Source organism: Natator depressus, chromosome 10 (assembly GCF_965152275.1).
Source record: "Natator depressus isolate rNatDep1 chromosome 10, rNatDep2.hap1, whole genome shotgun sequence".
NCBI lineage: Eukaryota > Metazoa > Chordata > Testudines > Cheloniidae > Natator > Natator depressus.
Genome location: NC_134243.1, coordinates 71,884,127 through 71,902,166, shown reverse-complemented (window position 1 = coordinate 71,902,166; position 18,040 = coordinate 71,884,127). Strand labels below are relative to the sequence as shown.

Here is an 18,040-nt window from a genome sequence, read left to right as displayed (position 1 = left end):
AACAGTTATGAACAGCCATTATCATATGTTAAGAATGAAGATTTCCACCAATTTATCTCAATGAATGACAGTTAAATGTATCTCATGCTAAATGTATAATATTTATCATCTGGAGATCCCTTTTGTACAGATTATCTCAATTAACACCAGGTCTATCCCGGTATTCAACTGTGAGGAGAAAAGTTGGGCTACCTGTTGAAGATGAAATTTAAGTATACAATTGTTTCTCTGTAGCCAATGGTTGAACATATGTTTCTTGTAAGCGCTAAAGTGATTTTTGAATAACTGACTTTTAAAAATACTACCTCACATAGGTTAACTTTGTTGTTTTTTATCTAGTAATAAGATCAAAATAACTCCACTTGACACTTATTTGTACGGAGTTATTAAGTCAACAAGAAATTCACAGTATAGAGGATGGCCATGAAATGTATTGGACACTTGTACAGACTAATTTTAATAATTTTTAATAGATTGGTTTAAACACTCATTAAGCCAAGGTACTCAACTCCATGGAAGTAAATTTTTTTAGAATGGTGTAGGGCTGTTTTTTTAAATCAATCCAAAATGTAACAAGTTTCCAACACAAAGCACCTAAAATTTAGCAAAGAAGTTGTTCAGGCAACTCATTTGAAGTTCACTATAAAGGTTTTGTGCACACACACCCAAACCCCTCCACACAAACAACAAAAACAAAGATAGTTCAGGATGACCCTTCACTGCAAGCCAGTGACCATGCATTTTATTGCCCGGTTTGCCAATATATTTGAAATTTGTACCATCCTATGATAGCCTCAGAAAATTTAACAAAAGGACTGACAACTGACCAGGTTCTGAACAAAATAAAAAAACTGAACATTTTAACTCCATGGATAACTAAAAATAAAATATTGGAAATTGAGACAAACTGAAGAGTCTTTGAAACCAAATATAGCCATATTTAAATTAAGTATTTCATAAAGCTTACAAAGCCCTCAGTATTTACCAGCTTTAAAAATATTTCTCATTTTCAGAATCCAATGATCAAAGAAATGTAATGCACCTAAACATCAATACATTCTAAGTATTTTTCAGCCAGGAAAAAGACAAACCAAGAATAAAGTGTAAAAAAACCATTTATTAAATAAGTCACTTAAAAACAGCATAACAATACATTTTGCCCAAATAGGTAGTAATATACTGGATATCAACTTAATTCCCCTGTTAAGTACAATTTCTTGGAGTATAAAATTTTGCCACCCACACCTCAAAAACAAATCCATTTTCTGTTCGCTTGTACAACACCCTTTAGAAATTCAAGTCCATTTTGGTAGGATGATCACAAACCCAAATCTTCTCTGGTTTAGTAACACTGAAGTCCATGTTAAAATGTCCCTGTCTTGGATGGATATATCACAGCACTCATGCATTAGTCCATTTCCTCAACCTCTCAATCAACAGTGGAACTGCCATCTTGGTTTCCCATTCGTAGACTCCATTTGACACTCTTCATCTGACTTGACTCTTTATAAAAAAAAATTAAAAGAAAAATGCTGTTGGAATATAGATAATTTATCCTTAAACTAAAACAGACAACATTCAACTATGTACCTTGAAGGCATTTTAAACATGAATTTTAGAACCAAGGCTTCATGAATTTGGTTCAATATAATTATACATGCCAGAACACCTGCTTTTGTCACCAACTAACATGGGCACATCCAGCAGTATGTCAGGTAACAGTTTCCAAAAATACAAATAAATACTACAGGAAAAATTAAGAGTTCAAGAAACCTTTTGAGCACAGTGAACTCTGTTCTAAAATTTTGCATAGGGAACTATTAAAACATTAAATATAGATTGGAAATACAGAGAATTTTACCTCTGGTGACAAACTTTACTGGATTGACCTATCCACTAAAGTTAATGTAAAAGACAATACTTCTAGCCAAACAGTAATGATCTCAAATCAAGTTGAAACTAACCTTAATTTTTTGCTATTAGATGAAATTTTCAATGATTGTCCCTCTCTCTGCTTAAAACACACAAGTAATCAAACCCAATAATGTCAAAAGGTATGAAAGCTAGGATACTATATGAAGGTGTTGACTGGAGTCAACAGAAATTCCTAAATTGTGCCATCTTGGCTATAGTCTTCTTGTCTAGAAAGAGGAACACCTATGGTAATGGCCATTTTAAAGTGACCAAGTATCAGAAAATAGATGGAATGGTCATTCCAGTAGCTACTGGAAGAGCAAACGTGTCAAAATCAGATAAAAATTATGCAAAATTACACTGCTTTGTCTCATTGCCTTTAACACAACCAGCATAATGTCCAACCATGCTTCCTCCAGCCATATACTCAATGTTTGCTCTTCATAAGGCAGCAACAAGGCTTAAGGCACCAGATCAGTGACAAAGTTAGAAGTGTCCAGATGAAGCATTATTGTGACTGCCATTAAAAGTGGACATTTGGCCCAACAGGTCAAGTTCTCTTGCCTCTTGACTTTAAATTACATCATTGCTACTGAAACACAAACCAAATGTGGTCCAAAGACAAATGAACTAATGTACCTTTTTAAACTGCTATTTGCACCCATATAAACATAAGCCTTAAGTACAGGAAACAACTAAATGGCAGAACGACAAAAAACTCAAAAAGCCTACAAGCCATCTACGAAGTGCTAATTGTAAGCGAAACCCTCTGAACTGTACAAGAAATGGTTTTCAATAATTGTTTCCTCAATAGTGAATTTGCATTCTAACTTTACATTTGTGACCTTTTATTTCCTTCTTTCGATTTATTCTTTTGAATGTGGCTTTTTAACTTAACACAGTTTAATTTTACAGCCAATTCTACCACTATCTGGTCCCCCTAAAAAAAACACCTCCAGGCATAATCTTTCCAGGTAAGAAAAGCTGCAAAAAAAAATTAATTAAAAAGACAACAGAATTGAGTGGAATCATCTAGTGTTTCGCCTCATCATTCTAGTGCCACTATTCTCATTTCAGAATATCCTGTCAAACTATGTAAAATCTAACTATAAAGTCCTTAGAGCAAACTTCCTGTTCCAGGTTAACAATCTGCCATTTACTATATTTCATATCCCAGTATTCCTATATGGATGAACTGATTTTTTCCCCCATTTCAGATACATTATATATATCTCTATTCCACATAAGTGGAATACAGGAGCAGCTATTTACATTCAACTTTTAGTTGCATCATATAGGTAACAAGTTGAGGGTGGGCAGAATATTCAAATCACAGCATCTTCCCATCTTCAACCTCACACACCACAAGGTTTTTTAGGTTTTGTCATTAATTTGTTTTTTTTTAATTCAAGTGGTATTTCTACTTTAGTGGGGGGGGGGGGTAGCTATTAACAACTAATATTCTATAAACTGAAAAACTTACTACAAGTTTTTTATGCATCATATATTGTATATATTAATTTAGATTTAAACCAATTTAGGCACTTGGAGATTAGTCCATGTTTCAAAATATTTTTAGGAACTAATGAAATCTGACTAAGGCATCAAAATATGATATAACCACACTGTCAATTCTTGTTAGTGAGACAAAGTGGGTGATATAATAGCCTTTATTGGACCATCTTCTGGTCCAATAAAACCCACCTTCTCTCTCTAATACCCTGAGACTAACACTGATACAATTCTTGCCAGTGTCAAATATTTGTGAATGCTGGGGTAAGTGAAGTGGATACCCAGTACATAATGAAATTCACCAAGTTTCTTTTTATGGTTACTGCTCCTGTTGTAAGAAATAAGGGAAGCCAAGTGTTGATCTGATAATCATAGTACACTTTTTCCAGCTCAACCCATGAAAACCTACTTTTGTTGGGTCATTCCACTGAGTGCAAAGCAAATGTAAGTGATTGGATAAAAGACATCAGCCCTAAGGTATCTCTGCTTGGTTCAGCCATATTTGGTTGTACCAATGAGTTTGCAAACAATTGACATAGTGGTAATCTGAATCTCTCATCTTGAAAATACCACCACCACCACCTTCAGATGCATACACTTATCTAACGTTACTATTTTTGTAACAAGATCCTGCAATTAAAGGAGTTACAATAAGGGGAAAGTATGAACAGCATTCAGTAAATCTAAAATAATTTGGACCCAATTCTTCAAGCTACACAGCTACAACAGTGTGTTACGTTTTTAGGGTACATCTAGTAAACATTTTAACACGTTTTCCCAAGTTAGATTCCTCCTCCAATAAGATTTCTACAGTGGCTTTAGGTTTGTTTTTAAACAGTCACACTCATCTATGACTAAGATTCTTCTTTTTACTACATGAAGCTTATGTTCTCTTTATGTCCCTCTGTAGTCATAGTGTTAGCCATCACTCAAGAAGTACACTTACCTACTAGCTATTGTATTTTTATTTCTAATTAAACAAGATTTATATTTAGGTTACTCAAAGCAGTTAATACAATGCTTGGCAGGTTTCCTTCACATCATCAAAATAAAGAAATGCCAAACTTTATTAACAGTCCACTGCAATACCTGGGTAAATATTCAAGCACCAAACAGATTTGAAATTTTAGAATTTCTAAATTTATCTTCTCTTCACACTCTCACAATACATATTAACTTTTTGCTCTAATTTAGAAAGATGAATTTTTTGTAAGAGTCCACTACAACAAATAAAATTTCAATCTTTTGTAGCCAAAAATAAGTGTTCAGTTTTACCTCTCATGTTTGTCAAAAACCCTTCACAGTTCCCTAAAGTACAGTAGGGAAGTCCAAACATGCAAGCATAATATATACTTATATATCAACAACATGTATATATAAAATACCAAAGTTATAAGATTCTTATTTCAAACAAAGAAGGCTAACTAGGAAGACTGTCAAGCTTTTTCATGCTTAGACTTTTCTGTATATTAGAATTTTTTAGAAGTTATAACTTCACAACAAAGGAAAGCTATTTAAGAGGGAAATCCCAGTAAAGGTAAATGGGCAGGAACAAGTTCCTAAGTTTAAAACTTGAGGCTTTTACGTTGCCAACGTTTACCAAAGCAGGTCTTCCTCAGAGAGACAGAGCTATAATGGACTTGTACATTAGTGCCACTCTTTCATTGTAGGATGTGGAAATAGGTGACATTCTCACCCGTACGAGAAGGTAAATCTTCATGAAGAGAACAAAATACAAGAAGGTCCTTTATTGATCTCAGAAGGCTCACTGTAGTTTTATCCAGTTAAAAAATGTGGATAGGTAAGCACTACAGATGGTCTCCAAGGGAAAAACTAGTTCACTTCCATCGACATCAATATGAGTTTTGCCTACGTAAGGATAGGAGGTGTTTTGTTTGTTTTGTTTTTTTTTTAAGGCTGTCTCAGGGATGAAAGGCTATTGAACTAGACAATGAGCCAATCATAACTTTACACATTTGGAACTGTTGGGTTCTGATATATGACACTGATGTTCATGATGTAACTTGAAATAGGACAAGGCATTCTTAGCTCAGGGAAGTTTTATTCCAGCTCTCAAGGATTTATATTCTACCTGAAGTTAAAGGTTCAAGAATCTTTGGTCACATCTTATAGATCTAGACTGTTTTGAGGTTAAGTAACTTCTGAAGGGTAGCTCTGAAATCAAGTTGAGGACAAAATTTGCAAACACAAACAGGACAGCACCTTAAAGAGTTGTTGGGCTGGATTAAAGGTAACAGCCCACATAAAATTTCAAAATGTCATGTAGAGTACACCAACTCCAAAAAGAAGGTTTATGGTGAACTCAAATGCTTTTATTTCTTATTCAAGAACTTTCAAACCCAAATCACTAGCCCTAAGTTTAAACTTAAATTACAAACACATTTTAAAGGAAAACATTCTAAAGATAATTCTTCCTCAAATTAAGTTCAGGGCTCCTGTCTCTGTCCTAGAGATTTTTACAAACCACCATAAGGAAGTGAATAACTTCCCAATGTACAGGGTAATTGGGATGTCTTCAACTGCTGCTGGGAAACATAACCCTACTAAAATGAGTTTATAATCCAAATTAAAGAAAGAAGAGGAACACAAAGAAAGGGTATAGGGAAAGTTGGGGTGAAATTTAACTTTGTTGTTAATGTCAACCTTCACCCCTCCTTTCCATGACATACCAAGAAGTTATACAGGTTCCCATACTTTTAACAGAGGTCAAGACAGGGTAAGAGGACTGAGGAGGAAGACAGCACAATGGTTTCTGGTGGATAGCATGGCAAAAGTGGGTTTAAAAGATTACATGCGACATAGTAAGAGATACCGTTCCATGTGTAGGAAACATTAGAAAAAGCAGTACAAAAAAGAGAAGACAAGTACAGTGGGCAGGGTACAAGGAACAATAAATAAATAAATAGGAACGATATGTGGCCAGTGAAGAATTAAAAAAGCAAGACACCACACACAATACTAGCTGCACCTACATTTGGCAGCAAGCTCCTTGTATTCTGCAGTACTCTAGGTTGGCAGTTTGGAGATTCTAAACAGCTTAATTTAAATTAAGAACAAAGGCTTTTAATGAATGAGAAGGAGCCAGAAGAGTATGTCACTACCCCCAATTATTTTTATAATTAAAATAAAGACGTATACCTCCTTCACCAATTTTCTGTTTACAATACGCTCCAGGGGTTGTCTAGACAAGGCAGGACTTTTGATGCAGTTTGATTCAGCATAAACACAAAATGCACTGAAAATTAGGGCAAAGATAACGGTATGCAGAGATACGGAGTGAACAAGAGGACTTAAATTTGGGCAGATAAAAGAAACTTGACTCTCAGTACCTGTTTTAAAGGTCATTCAAAGTAGTCCCAGGGTACATTCTTTTTAAAATATAATTCAATAAGGAAGTTGTATTCCCATTTTCATCCCAAATGGTGGCACTAGATATAATCAACTCTTCTCTCCTACTCAAACCTGACAACTATGCATTTTGACAACACAGAGGACTATTCCTAAATGAGACCCTATAAACTAGTTGCTCAATGTGGCAGGCCATACCCTAAACTCATATAGCATCCTTTGTGAAATTAGAGATCTCTGGAATAAGAAGGGGAAAAAGAGCTGAGTCTTAGAAAACTCCCTGGAGATAGTTACTAACTAGTCTGCTTAAGGACCCTTGCTGCTGTTGATAGGAGCACAGAAGGACAACGCTTGGCTAATGGTATTAATAGGATAATTAAGACATTCATTCTGTTATGTGATTTTCTATTTTTACCACAAATTGAGACATAATATTGATGAAGTATTGTACTATTTGTACAAGGTAACATATTTGATATATTGTAGTCTGTACAAATACAGGATTTAATGTTTTAACCTTTGTTCTCATCAAGAAGTCAAGTCACAAAAATGGAAGATCAAGAGTGCCACAGCATTATATGAAAGATTTAAGATTGATTGAAAATACCATATAAAAAGTGCATTTCATAACATCACCAAAATAAGAAGAGTTTAGGACTCTGGTACTTTTAAATAAACCTATTTTTATTTAAAATATGCTTCAATTCAATCGAGTTTAAGGACATTTTCAATCAATTTTTCAACAAATTAAACATTATAGCTATAAATCATATATTTTAAATCACATGTAAGTATATTAAGAATAACTTACCAGTGCTTCAAGCAACATCAGCTATTTTGTGCATACTGAGATCAATTCCTCACCACACCTGTAGGGGAAAACATACATTAAGAAAACATATCGGAAATCACTAAATAAAACTTAAAATTCACTGATTTTTATGTAAACACCAGGAAGTGCCTAGCAAAAAGCTGCCACCACAATCCCATGTGGTTGGGGGGGGAGTATGTACCCAATAAAAGAAGACCAAAAAGCATACAGCACTTGTCAGAGGACATGCCCTAATCACAATTTGCACCTCAGCGTACTGCTAGGCAATTTGAGAAGGCAAAGATCTTATGGAAACTCTTCCACAATTTAGAACTACCCACCATATCCTGGATACATTAATCTTCAGTGACACATCAGAGGTGCGATTTGAAAAGAGGCTATGTATAGCACTTTTGGAAACCAAGTAGATGGGAAGACTAACCAGGCACCAGTGGAATCTGAAATGGATTCGTGTGTGAAATGCCCTGATGGTTTCGGCCTACATCTTTCACTTCATTCACTTTCTTAAGTTTGCTAATTACCAAAAAAATGATACTGCAGTTAAATATAGTACATGTATTTACCAAATTTTGCCATGCACCCAATTTTCCTTGTAAGGCAGCTACAACAGCATAGCAAAACTCTATACCCATTGTCCAGTTTTCTACATGTGATCAGCTTCAGAACTGATTATCTCAGTAAGAGCCTACTGACAACCCATATCAATAGGTATTAGAATATCAGTACACTATCAGAGACAAGAAAGTAAATGGCTCCACCTACAACCACCCGTAAAGCCTCCAGAAAGCAAACACACACCAAAAGCTCTTTGTGATTACACAACTAGAAAATTTTAAATAAGTTACGCTTCTCAGCTGAGCCAATAATTGATACAGATGCTGTCTGAATCCTAGATCTCCCCCATGACAAAGAACTATTTAAAAATTAAGAATAAAATTTTCAAAAACATTTAAGAGACTAAGGAGCATATGATTCATTGAAAGTCAACAGGATTTAGGCTCCTAGATCACCTAACTCCTTAATGCTGGCCTTAATCTAATTTATATCAAATGAGTCAAAAATTCTCTTGCTAACAGCAGTTGGCCAACAAAGTTTCTCCCATCACCTTCAAAATCTATTTTCAAGAGAAATGTAACCTTTGATATGAATGTATTCATAATAAATTCTCAATAGTTTTAATATTTAATGTACAGATTTCTAGATTCTGATATTTTACTTCATACTTTTTCCTTCAAGTTACTCCCTTCATTTCATATTTTCCCCTTCCCACATCAGATTTCCATTTTAAACATGTTTTAAATGAACTAGTTCTAACAACGTAATTATAATTTTGTTCATAAAGCCTGGTTTCTTTCCACACATCTGGGTATCCATCAAACTTGACTGGTAGCCCGTATGCAACTGACAGTTTACCTAAGTAGAATATATAAGGAGTTTATAGGACTAAAATGTGTATTAAAATGTGATCCAACCACTGCTATTAGATCCAACAGTATACAGCATTCAGCAGTATTTCTTTTATTCAGTGTATTTAATTTCTCATTCAAACAACTGATAGAGGTTCCTCTGCAAAGCAACCTCAAATTCTGTGTTATAACACAAAGATAAGTTTGCTTGTCCAATTGAGTGTTTACATCTATCACTTCCCTCTTCAAAGAAAACAGCTAGCACTAGAGACTTCATAAAAGGCAACTAAACAAAGCTATGGTGAAAGGTTGAACTTCAAAGTCCAATCTTAGAAACTTCTAATAGTGTATCACATTATCTAGGCATCTATTATCTAGGTTCAGAGATCATTTTTGTTCTCGTTTAAACATCTGGTTATTTTCATGACAACTCTACTGGGCAATAATCATTTGGCTCTACTCAGGTTATAATGGCCCAGTCAAACACAGACATACCACAGTTCAATTACAAAGAAAGCAGATTTGAGAACATTAATGTTATTTTAAAGTCAGTACAATTGTGGAAGAAGCAGCTAACATTTGGTAAGCAGATAGTTGTCAAAAAAGTGTCTACTGGATGAACTGAAAAAGAATGTTGCCAGCAAAAAAAAGAGAAAGTAGCAGTGGGATGGCAATAATCATATTTCTTGCATTTTCACTAGTGATAGTTTTTCACAATTGTCCAACTACATGCCCATTATACTTTCAATTTCCAACTTTAAATGTTATCATACTGACACTCAGATATACCAAAACAGCTATTTATCTTATAATCATAGAAAAACACCAATTAATGAACTCAAATGCACCACTAAAATGCTTAAGTTTTATGCCATGCATTCCACTTAGGAAACTGGTCACTAGTAAATATTAATTTAAGCCAAATTCCATTTGCATCTCCCATTTATAGTTTAACTTGATATCTGAATAAAAATAAGATTTTCAATTAGACTAATGGTTGTAACTCTACAGACCAAGTGTACTTAAAAAAAAAAAACACTTCCCCAAATCAAAGTATCTGAAATTTCCAGACAGCCTTATGGATGTCCTTTGCACTAATATCTCATTCTACAAGTTATACAACTGGCAGCCTTAGAGACAGAATAGTCTGCTCCATAGACAATGGCTCCTCTCCCTAAGGGATGGCACGCTATCTAGCTCTAAAGGAGTCTTGTACGTCTAACATGGTCTCTTTACTGTGATGCAGTGCAGTCAAGGTGAGGCTCACTTGTTTTTAGATGTCATGTTTTCTGGTTAAATGCAACAGGGACTACAATGATTCCAAAGCATAAACAAACTGTTTTATGAATTCCATGACACGTTAACATGCTCTCAGGTGTCTGAAAGTCAGATCTTTCCTTGGTTTCCTAGAGGTGTGTACAGAGTTGACGGAGGTCTATACAATGTATTTAACGAACAGCTGCCAATATAGTAGATCAAAAGATGTAAGATTTGAATTAAATGGACAAGAAGTGAGGATCTAAACAGTCAAAATGATTAGAGAACATTGGAGACCATAGTTTTCACAATATATTCAGTACAAAGAATACCATGGTGGTACAGGACGAGTTCAAGGTCATTAAGATGAAAGGATTCTTTTCCAAATGCCCTTATAAAAGTGTGCGTTAGCCAAACCGGTCAACCCATGATGTCTAACTTATATTTGTATTTATGAATAGGTCAACCATGACTGATGATTTTGGATCTTAAAAAGGCTTGACCAAAGGAATAAAAATCATGAATTTCACAGATTAAGTGTCAGAATTAGCACCAGGATTTGTGTACACTGTTCTACTATAATTACAAGCCTGTCCTTGGCTTTTTCATCGGTAGATTATTTGAGAGGCCTGGACTTCGTAGCATTCTGTTCCAGTAGACTGAAGATTCACATCAGAAGTCACATGCATGCTATCAAAGATGCCAGATAATTTCTTATAAGGATTCCTAATTCTCAAGTTTCATATTATACAATTACATGACTGACTTGTTAAATTTTACACAGCATCCTCATTCAAAATTTGTTTTCCTGCAGTGTGCTTACATTGTAAGCTATATGACCACTTCTCTATAGTAATTAGTTTGATGTGTGTGTCATACTGGCAAGACTTCTTGGTGTAGGTAAAATGGAGACTGACTTTCAACTGCTACAAGCAGAGACACTTGAAAAGTTATATCTGTATCTGAACAGTTAAAGCAATTAGCTGGAACAGGCTAAAATTTACATCTAAGCTAGAATGGATATCTGTACACTATCAGGTGGGAGATCTTATGAAAATTGTGTTGATTTTTGCTAATTTTTAGTTTTATGTAAAACAGTTTTGGGGGTACACTTTAACATATATAATTAATTAAGATTCATTTTAAGGATTCTCAGTTAATTTAAATCTCTTCATCAAGATGATCTTAAGATTTCATGACCTGAATTTGTACATTAGTATGGTAACCTGTAAGAAGAAATCTGTTATTAATACAAGCACCAAGTAAGATCGACAACTCCGAGTTACATTTGAACCATATTACCTTTCATCAATCTAAAAAGGTAAGATAAAGAGGTGTCTCAAATTCAAAGGTAGTTGAAAATTAGTCTACTTAAGTTGTAGAAATAACAAGGTATCTGGCACTACTAGTGCTTTGGCTTCTCATTTTTATAGCATTAGGGTTTTAGAGGGTAAAACATCCAAAAGAATTTTTTTAAATTAAGTGCATGAAAGCCCAAACAGAAAAAACTTGCAATATGATCATGAAGTAATGAATTCAGGGACAATGTATTCCTGAAGTTTAACTCATTAACTTTATATATACACTTATGTGCTGCTTAATATGGAGAAACATAGCAAATAAAAGTAAAGAATTTAGAAACCCAAGGCAGATATTTCTATGTTACTATGCAATATATTTTAGATGGTACAAACAGATCCATCTCCTTTTACTGAATGGACTGTGCCATAATCTTGAGAAAAGATTGTATTTAGAGGGCACGTTAAGAATACTATAAACTGTATTTACTATGCACTAAAATTTGAATGCAATTCCTGAGCAAGACACCATTCATTTACTGTGCTATGTACCCTTTAATGACTTAAACAAATACCACAGCATAAATTTACTGCTTATTTGCTGAAAAAATGAATTTTAAGAGATTAACAGAATCACTAATATTACGTACCTGACATGAACACTACAGAATTTTGAACGTTTCCTTTTATTCCAGGTTTAAGGGACCAGCCACTGGAACCAAGAAACAGTACCCAGGTACAACCCTTTTAAAAAAGAAACAAAGAAGTTTGTTTAAAAGATCAAAAGCTATCTAAGAAATTCCACCTACGCTTCTGCCATAGGACTATCTAAATGTATTAGTATATTTCTTTAAACACAACTTTTTAGTGACTGCATATTAAAGTTCTCATCTAAAGTATAAAACAAGCACATGGAGAGTAACATCGTGGTACAAAATTAGAAATAATAAATGTAAATAAATTCTTTAAAGAACCTTAAATGTTCATGCTCTTCAAAAAACAGCTAGGCCCCGAGACACTTCTTGTAATTAGTGTGTACGTTGGTTATTCAGTTTTTGATGCCATGTTTAAAATCTACAATATGCCTAGGTGAACTTGTTTTTATTTAAATTTAGAATGCAGAATACAAATGATTTACAAAATTCAGTACATTTTTTCACTTAGGAAAAAGGGTAAATGAAATAGGAAGTTTTCGAAGTAAAGCGATGAGCTTTTTCACCAAATTTCAGTCAAGACTGTTATAGATGAATTCACCTTTTAAGCTATTAGAACAAAATTAATTTGACACAATGCCTAAACACACTTTACATTAAATTTTAAAACGAGGCATTTTTTGCATCTTATACCTACATTAAGACATACCATTTAAAATCCAAATAATTTTGTAGCGTACCCCATTCAATTTAATAAGACTTGCAAAACAAAGGTCACTTTTACCTTTTCTAGTAAAGCACAGCAGTAGACAATTAAACATAAACCCCCAAGAATGAGAAAGTAACTGAAAGTGGTAATGATGCTGTGTAAAACTTAGAACAACCCATTCTTACCTAAAAAAAATTATGTCTGTACAATCCTCCTGGAAGCCAGTCAGCCATCAAGTAGGTAAACATTTATGGAGTTCTATCTTAAAAAAAAGACAAAAAAACACAAATGTTACTGTTTTGCTCTAAAAAAGGTTGTAAAAATTACTTGTAAAAATATAAAAAGAACAGCAATTTTTAAGAGAGTACTGAGTTAATACTAAATCAAGACAGTATTGGCCATATACGTTATTATAATCTCTGTGGCAACAAAAATATTGGTGTTTTTACATCTGAAGAGACAGACTGATGATGGGGTGGGATTATGAAACATCACATGCACAGTCCATATTTTTTGCATGACAAGAGGTAAATTGACTGTCCCTCTCCCATTATTTTTACCACTACCAGACCATTAACCATAAAGATGAAATCAAAACTGTAACATATTTCATAAAGCAAAAGCAAGTAGTATTTTTATAGTTTCCCTCAATACTCTCCTTTACTCCATAAAATGCAAAAGCCCTTATAAGCTTTACAAAATTTAGCAATACAAAGTTAAATAAAATCCCCACTATCAACAAACTATGATGTTAAAATGGCTGTCGTCATCTTCTGTGAATTTTTAGCCACAAGTTATTTGATCTCTCCAAGTGAGATATCAGCTTTTCCCTTTAGAGTACAGTTTTTAAAACTTACAGCATCTTTGACCTTTAATCAGTCCCCAAGCATTGCTCTTTAACACTACAAACACCACCAAGTTTGCCTTTCCTCAAAAGGCTTAACTTAACTGGTTGGCAGTTATTCATCCTCAATATTCCCCAGCCTAGTAAAAGCTTCACAGATAATTCTATGAAGAGTCAGTATTTTAAAGTCATACATATTACACACTGAGGACTCTTACGAGTAAATTCAATTCTCAGTACCTGCTAATATAAATGGAATGCAAATCCTTTAAAGTTTAAAAAAAAACGGTTTAGCAATTTTGTTTTCAAAACCAATTTACCTATTGAAGCTGAAACAGCATTTGAAGGAAAAACCACTGAAGCTTTTTTTAAAAAAAGTCATTGTGCTAAAAATACAGCAGACTTTCACCTAGAACTTTCTTTTCAGCAAACTGTCATACCCTAATACTGCAGAGATGTAACTGTAGTTATAAAACCATTACAATTCAAACCTAAAATGAAGGCACACAAATTTGTGTGCAAGATTAACACAATCATGTTTTTAAACAAACATTTCTAAAAATATCCAAGTTTCATTTTCATAATACCCAATTCACATTTACAAGGAATATCATGAAACTGTAGATTTACCTTTCAACTGTTGTCTTTGAGAAAGAGCACAAAGACTTTAAAATATTCTTCTATGACTCAACACTAGATAAATTACAATAAATATGGCTACATACCATCTCCAATTAATACAAGAGTAGCTACTTTATTTACCTTGTAATATTCTACAGTAACTTTTTATAGATTTGGTATTTGAACATTATCCTAAAACGTGAGTAATCATTAAATATGTGAGCAAATATGAAGCAAACACTAAATATTCCATTTAAACTTTTCCTTTTAATGAACACAAGCTCTAAATTATAAAAACAGTTACACTTGAACAATGATCAAAATGCTATGCAAATAACCGCAGCCTGAGTAGCAGAAAAATGCATAAATTAAATACCAAACACAAAATGACACTTTAGCAAAGGTGTTTTTTTTAGTAACTACATATTTCTCAGTGTCATTTGCAATTAGTTACTTTCACATATTATTCATTTTAAGAAACCAATTTTCCTTCTGCAGAGCAGTCTAATTCACGACCGTAATTTTTTTTAAACTTTAAACTGTAGAGTTGGCATAAACAAGGCTGTTTTAGAAGATTTCTAAGTTTATATAATGCCAGTTTAACCACAGCACTATACTGCGCTTAAATCTCAGACTTTTGTTTAAAGCCCTGTCTCCAAACTATTCTTTTAGATAAATTAAAAATTTAATTGACCGTTTCAGTAAAGTACTGAAGCTCTCTCTTCTGCAGCCTGCTTTCGCTCACGGGTGCAGAAAGAGTTAAAAGCCAACACCCCACAAAAAAAAAAAACCCAAGTTTTATTTTTAAGAAACAGACATGGCGTCTTTGTTCTTACAAACTAGGGAGAGTAGATCCCCTTTTCAGCAGCAAGGAGCTACAAACGTTCTTTAAAGAACTATTTTAGGACCTTAGGACTTGGGGCTAAACATATAGTAAAGTCTACCGCCCCACTCCTCGTTAGTGTTGCACTGGAGTTAGTAACTGGTCTGCAGATGCCCCCTTGCCATGGTGCACTGGAGACGGACTGGGGTGCGCCCCCTCTCCAGTAGTCCTGCACTAGGGCCCAGGGACTGGTTTGCAGCCCCCCCCCCTTAGTACTCCATGTGGGGACTAGGAGCCAGGGCCCCCTTAATGCTGCACAGGAGGGGAGCTCTGCATGCCGAGTCTTTAGGGAGCTCGCAGAGCCGTGGGCTCCCTCCGGCTCTGCAGCACCCCGCGGCCCCCCAGCGCGAGAGACGCCCCCCTCAGCGAAAAGGGGTTGCAGCGCTGGAGGGTGCTCGCTCCCGGCTCTCCTAGCCCAGGGCGGAGGGCGGGGGGGGGGGCAGGAATCTCCCCTCCCCCGCCCGGCTCCAAGGACATTTTGTTTTTCCTCTCAAGGACAAAGAACAATGCGGCGCAGAGACGGAACCACTCACCAGCAATGCGGAGACCGGCGGCGGCGGCCCGGAGCGTCGGGCGCCGTTTCCCCTCCTCGCCCTGCCTGCGGCGGCGTACGGCTCGCCGCCCGCCCGCCGAGCTCGAGGCGCCGACAGAGATTCGCAGCTCGGCGCCATCGCCCTCCGCCCGCCCGCAGCCCCGTACGGAGCGCTCGGCTCGCCGCTCTCCGTCTCCCCGGAACCCCTGAGTGCCGGGCCCGAAGTGGCCCGCGAGGCCGGTGCCCAGGTGCCTCCCCGACTCCGGCGACCCGAGCGGCGGCCGAACCACCTGAGAGCCGGGTTGCGGCTGCCTCCCCGGCCATCTTGTGCGGTGTGTGTGAGAGAGAGTCTGTCTCTCCTGTCTTCTCTCAACTCCTTCCTCCCCTCCCCCCGCACAACATGGCCGCCCGAGTCAGTACTCACTGCGGCGGGGAAGGGGCTGGGCTTGCGCTTCTACCCCCAGCCTACCGCTCATTCCACCCCCCTTCCTGCCTTCTGCGCGTGCGCCAACCACTGCTCTCCGCCGGCCCCGATGCTCCCGCCCCTCCGGGCCCGGCGCGCGCCGCTACCATTGGCTGCGCTCCTCCCTCCTTCCTCCTCCCATCCTGAGCCCGCGCGCAACTCAGCCGCCGCTTGCTTATTGGCCGCCGCTTCTCACTGGTCTTTCCAACCTGCCCGCCCCACCGCAACCTCAACGGTCGCAGCACAGTGTGGTGAGCGCGAGCCGCGTCTGCCGCTCCCTATTGGCTCCGCTCCTTCTCTCGCTCCTCCTCCCGTCACCCACGGCCTCGCGCGCGTCCTGTGCCCCTCTTCGAAGCCCTACACAGGCTCTGCTTGGGGGAAGGGTGGGACGCATGTGAGCACTTGCCGTGCTGCTACATCCTGGGAAATTTCCCAAGATCTGGGGAACTTTGGAGTAAAATGTTTCAGCTTGGGAAATTGGGAATTTTCGTTCACAACCTAAACCATGCTGGGAAAGGTTTCAGAATAACAGCCGTGTTAGTCTGCATTCGCAAAAAGAAAAGGAGGACTTGTGGCACCTTGAAAATTTCACAAAAAGTAAAAGACTGTCCAAGTCTCAAAAATCCTGGGAAGCTTTCTTAAAAAGTAGTAAGTAAAATATTTGTGCTTCTTTTAAATTTCCCTCAAAATGTGTTCAGTTCGATTGGTGAATATTTGTCACGTGATTTTCATAAGCGGGCTATGCTGCTCTCCTATTGGTGGTGCTTCAGCGTACTGTATCATGACGGCACAAGTGAAGTGACAAGCCTGCACACATGCACTCACAACAAACCAACCTCAGCAACAGCTGGCTGGCGGGTAATGAGGGATGGTTATCAAATGTATCTTCTAGGTAAGGTTCCTTCCAATAATTAAATATATTGCAATACTTACTGATTATGATTAGTTTCTAGTCATTAAATCTCTAAAATTTTGTATTTCGTGCTTGCAGTTGCACAGAGAATGTGGACCAGAGCATTGGGCTGTTCCTAAATTTGTAACAGCACCTTCCTCCAGGCAAATATTAAATATCTTCGCCTACTGTGTTAGGTAGTAATATATAATATGTTCCTTTCTTTGATTTAAATATAAATTGAAATATACATTATACTAATTATGGCATTCCATTATTTCAGATATCTCTTTCCATTTTTTATCTACGTAAAAAATGAATAAAGAGAACTGTAAGGCTGGTGAGAAGATGAAGAGGACTGCAGGAGTAGACAAAGATCCGTCCACGTCAAAATGAAAACAACGGGATAGCGCCGCCGACAGATTATTGAAGACTCAGGGTGAACTTCCACCAAGAGAAGCCATGTACTTTCAAAAAAGCCTTTCAAGACTCGTGGCTTCAAGAAGGTAAATACAAAGACTGCTGCAGAAAGTAGAAAACAATCTTTTTTAGCTTATTGCAAATGTTGTGATGTAAAAATCCAGGCAGGTACTAGTGAGATAGATAAGAACGCTAATGGTAAAAAACATAAAAGGTTGAGACAGTATCTAATAAGAAGAAAATTGATGATATGTTTAATAAACAAGATTGTGAAATTAAAAAAGCACAAAAATTTGAAAAGCAAGTTAAAAATGCAGAGATTAGAATGGCCTGTTACTTTGCTGCACACAATGTCAGTATTCAATCTGAAGAACGCTTGACTGAAGTAGTTAAAAAATGTTTCCCTGATTCCAAAATTGCTGAGGCTGTAACAAT

The 18,040-nt window shown here is 36.7% G+C and overlaps 2 long non-coding RNA genes across 6 annotated transcripts; one reads left to right on the top strand and one right to left on the bottom strand.

Annotated features, from left to right (window-relative positions):
* Nucleotides 1-1,162: 1,162 nt before the first annotated feature.
* LOC141995357 (uncharacterized) lies at nt 1,163-15,959 on the bottom strand. Of its 5 annotated transcripts, none has more exons than XR_012641304.1 (5): nt 15,832-15,959; nt 13,136-13,212; nt 12,239-12,332; nt 7,607-7,664; nt 1,163-1,503 (listed from the first exon to the last, which is right to left on the bottom strand). It is a non-coding gene; the product is annotated as an uncharacterized LOC141995357 (long non-coding RNA). The 5 variants fall into 5 exon arrangements; XR_012641305.1 differs by having other exon boundaries at nt 13,136-13,208; nt 15,832-15,909; XR_012641306.1 differs by lacking the exon at nt 15,832-15,959 and adding an exon at nt 15,252-15,304.
* A 1,047-nt stretch (nt 15,960-17,006) lies between these two features.
* Nucleotides 17,007-17,578, top strand: LOC141995358 (uncharacterized). The gene is made up of 3 exons (XR_012641309.1): nt 17,007-17,185; nt 17,285-17,382; nt 17,469-17,578. It is a non-coding gene; the product is annotated as an uncharacterized LOC141995358 (long non-coding RNA).
* Nucleotides 17,579-18,040: the final 462 nt, after the last annotated feature.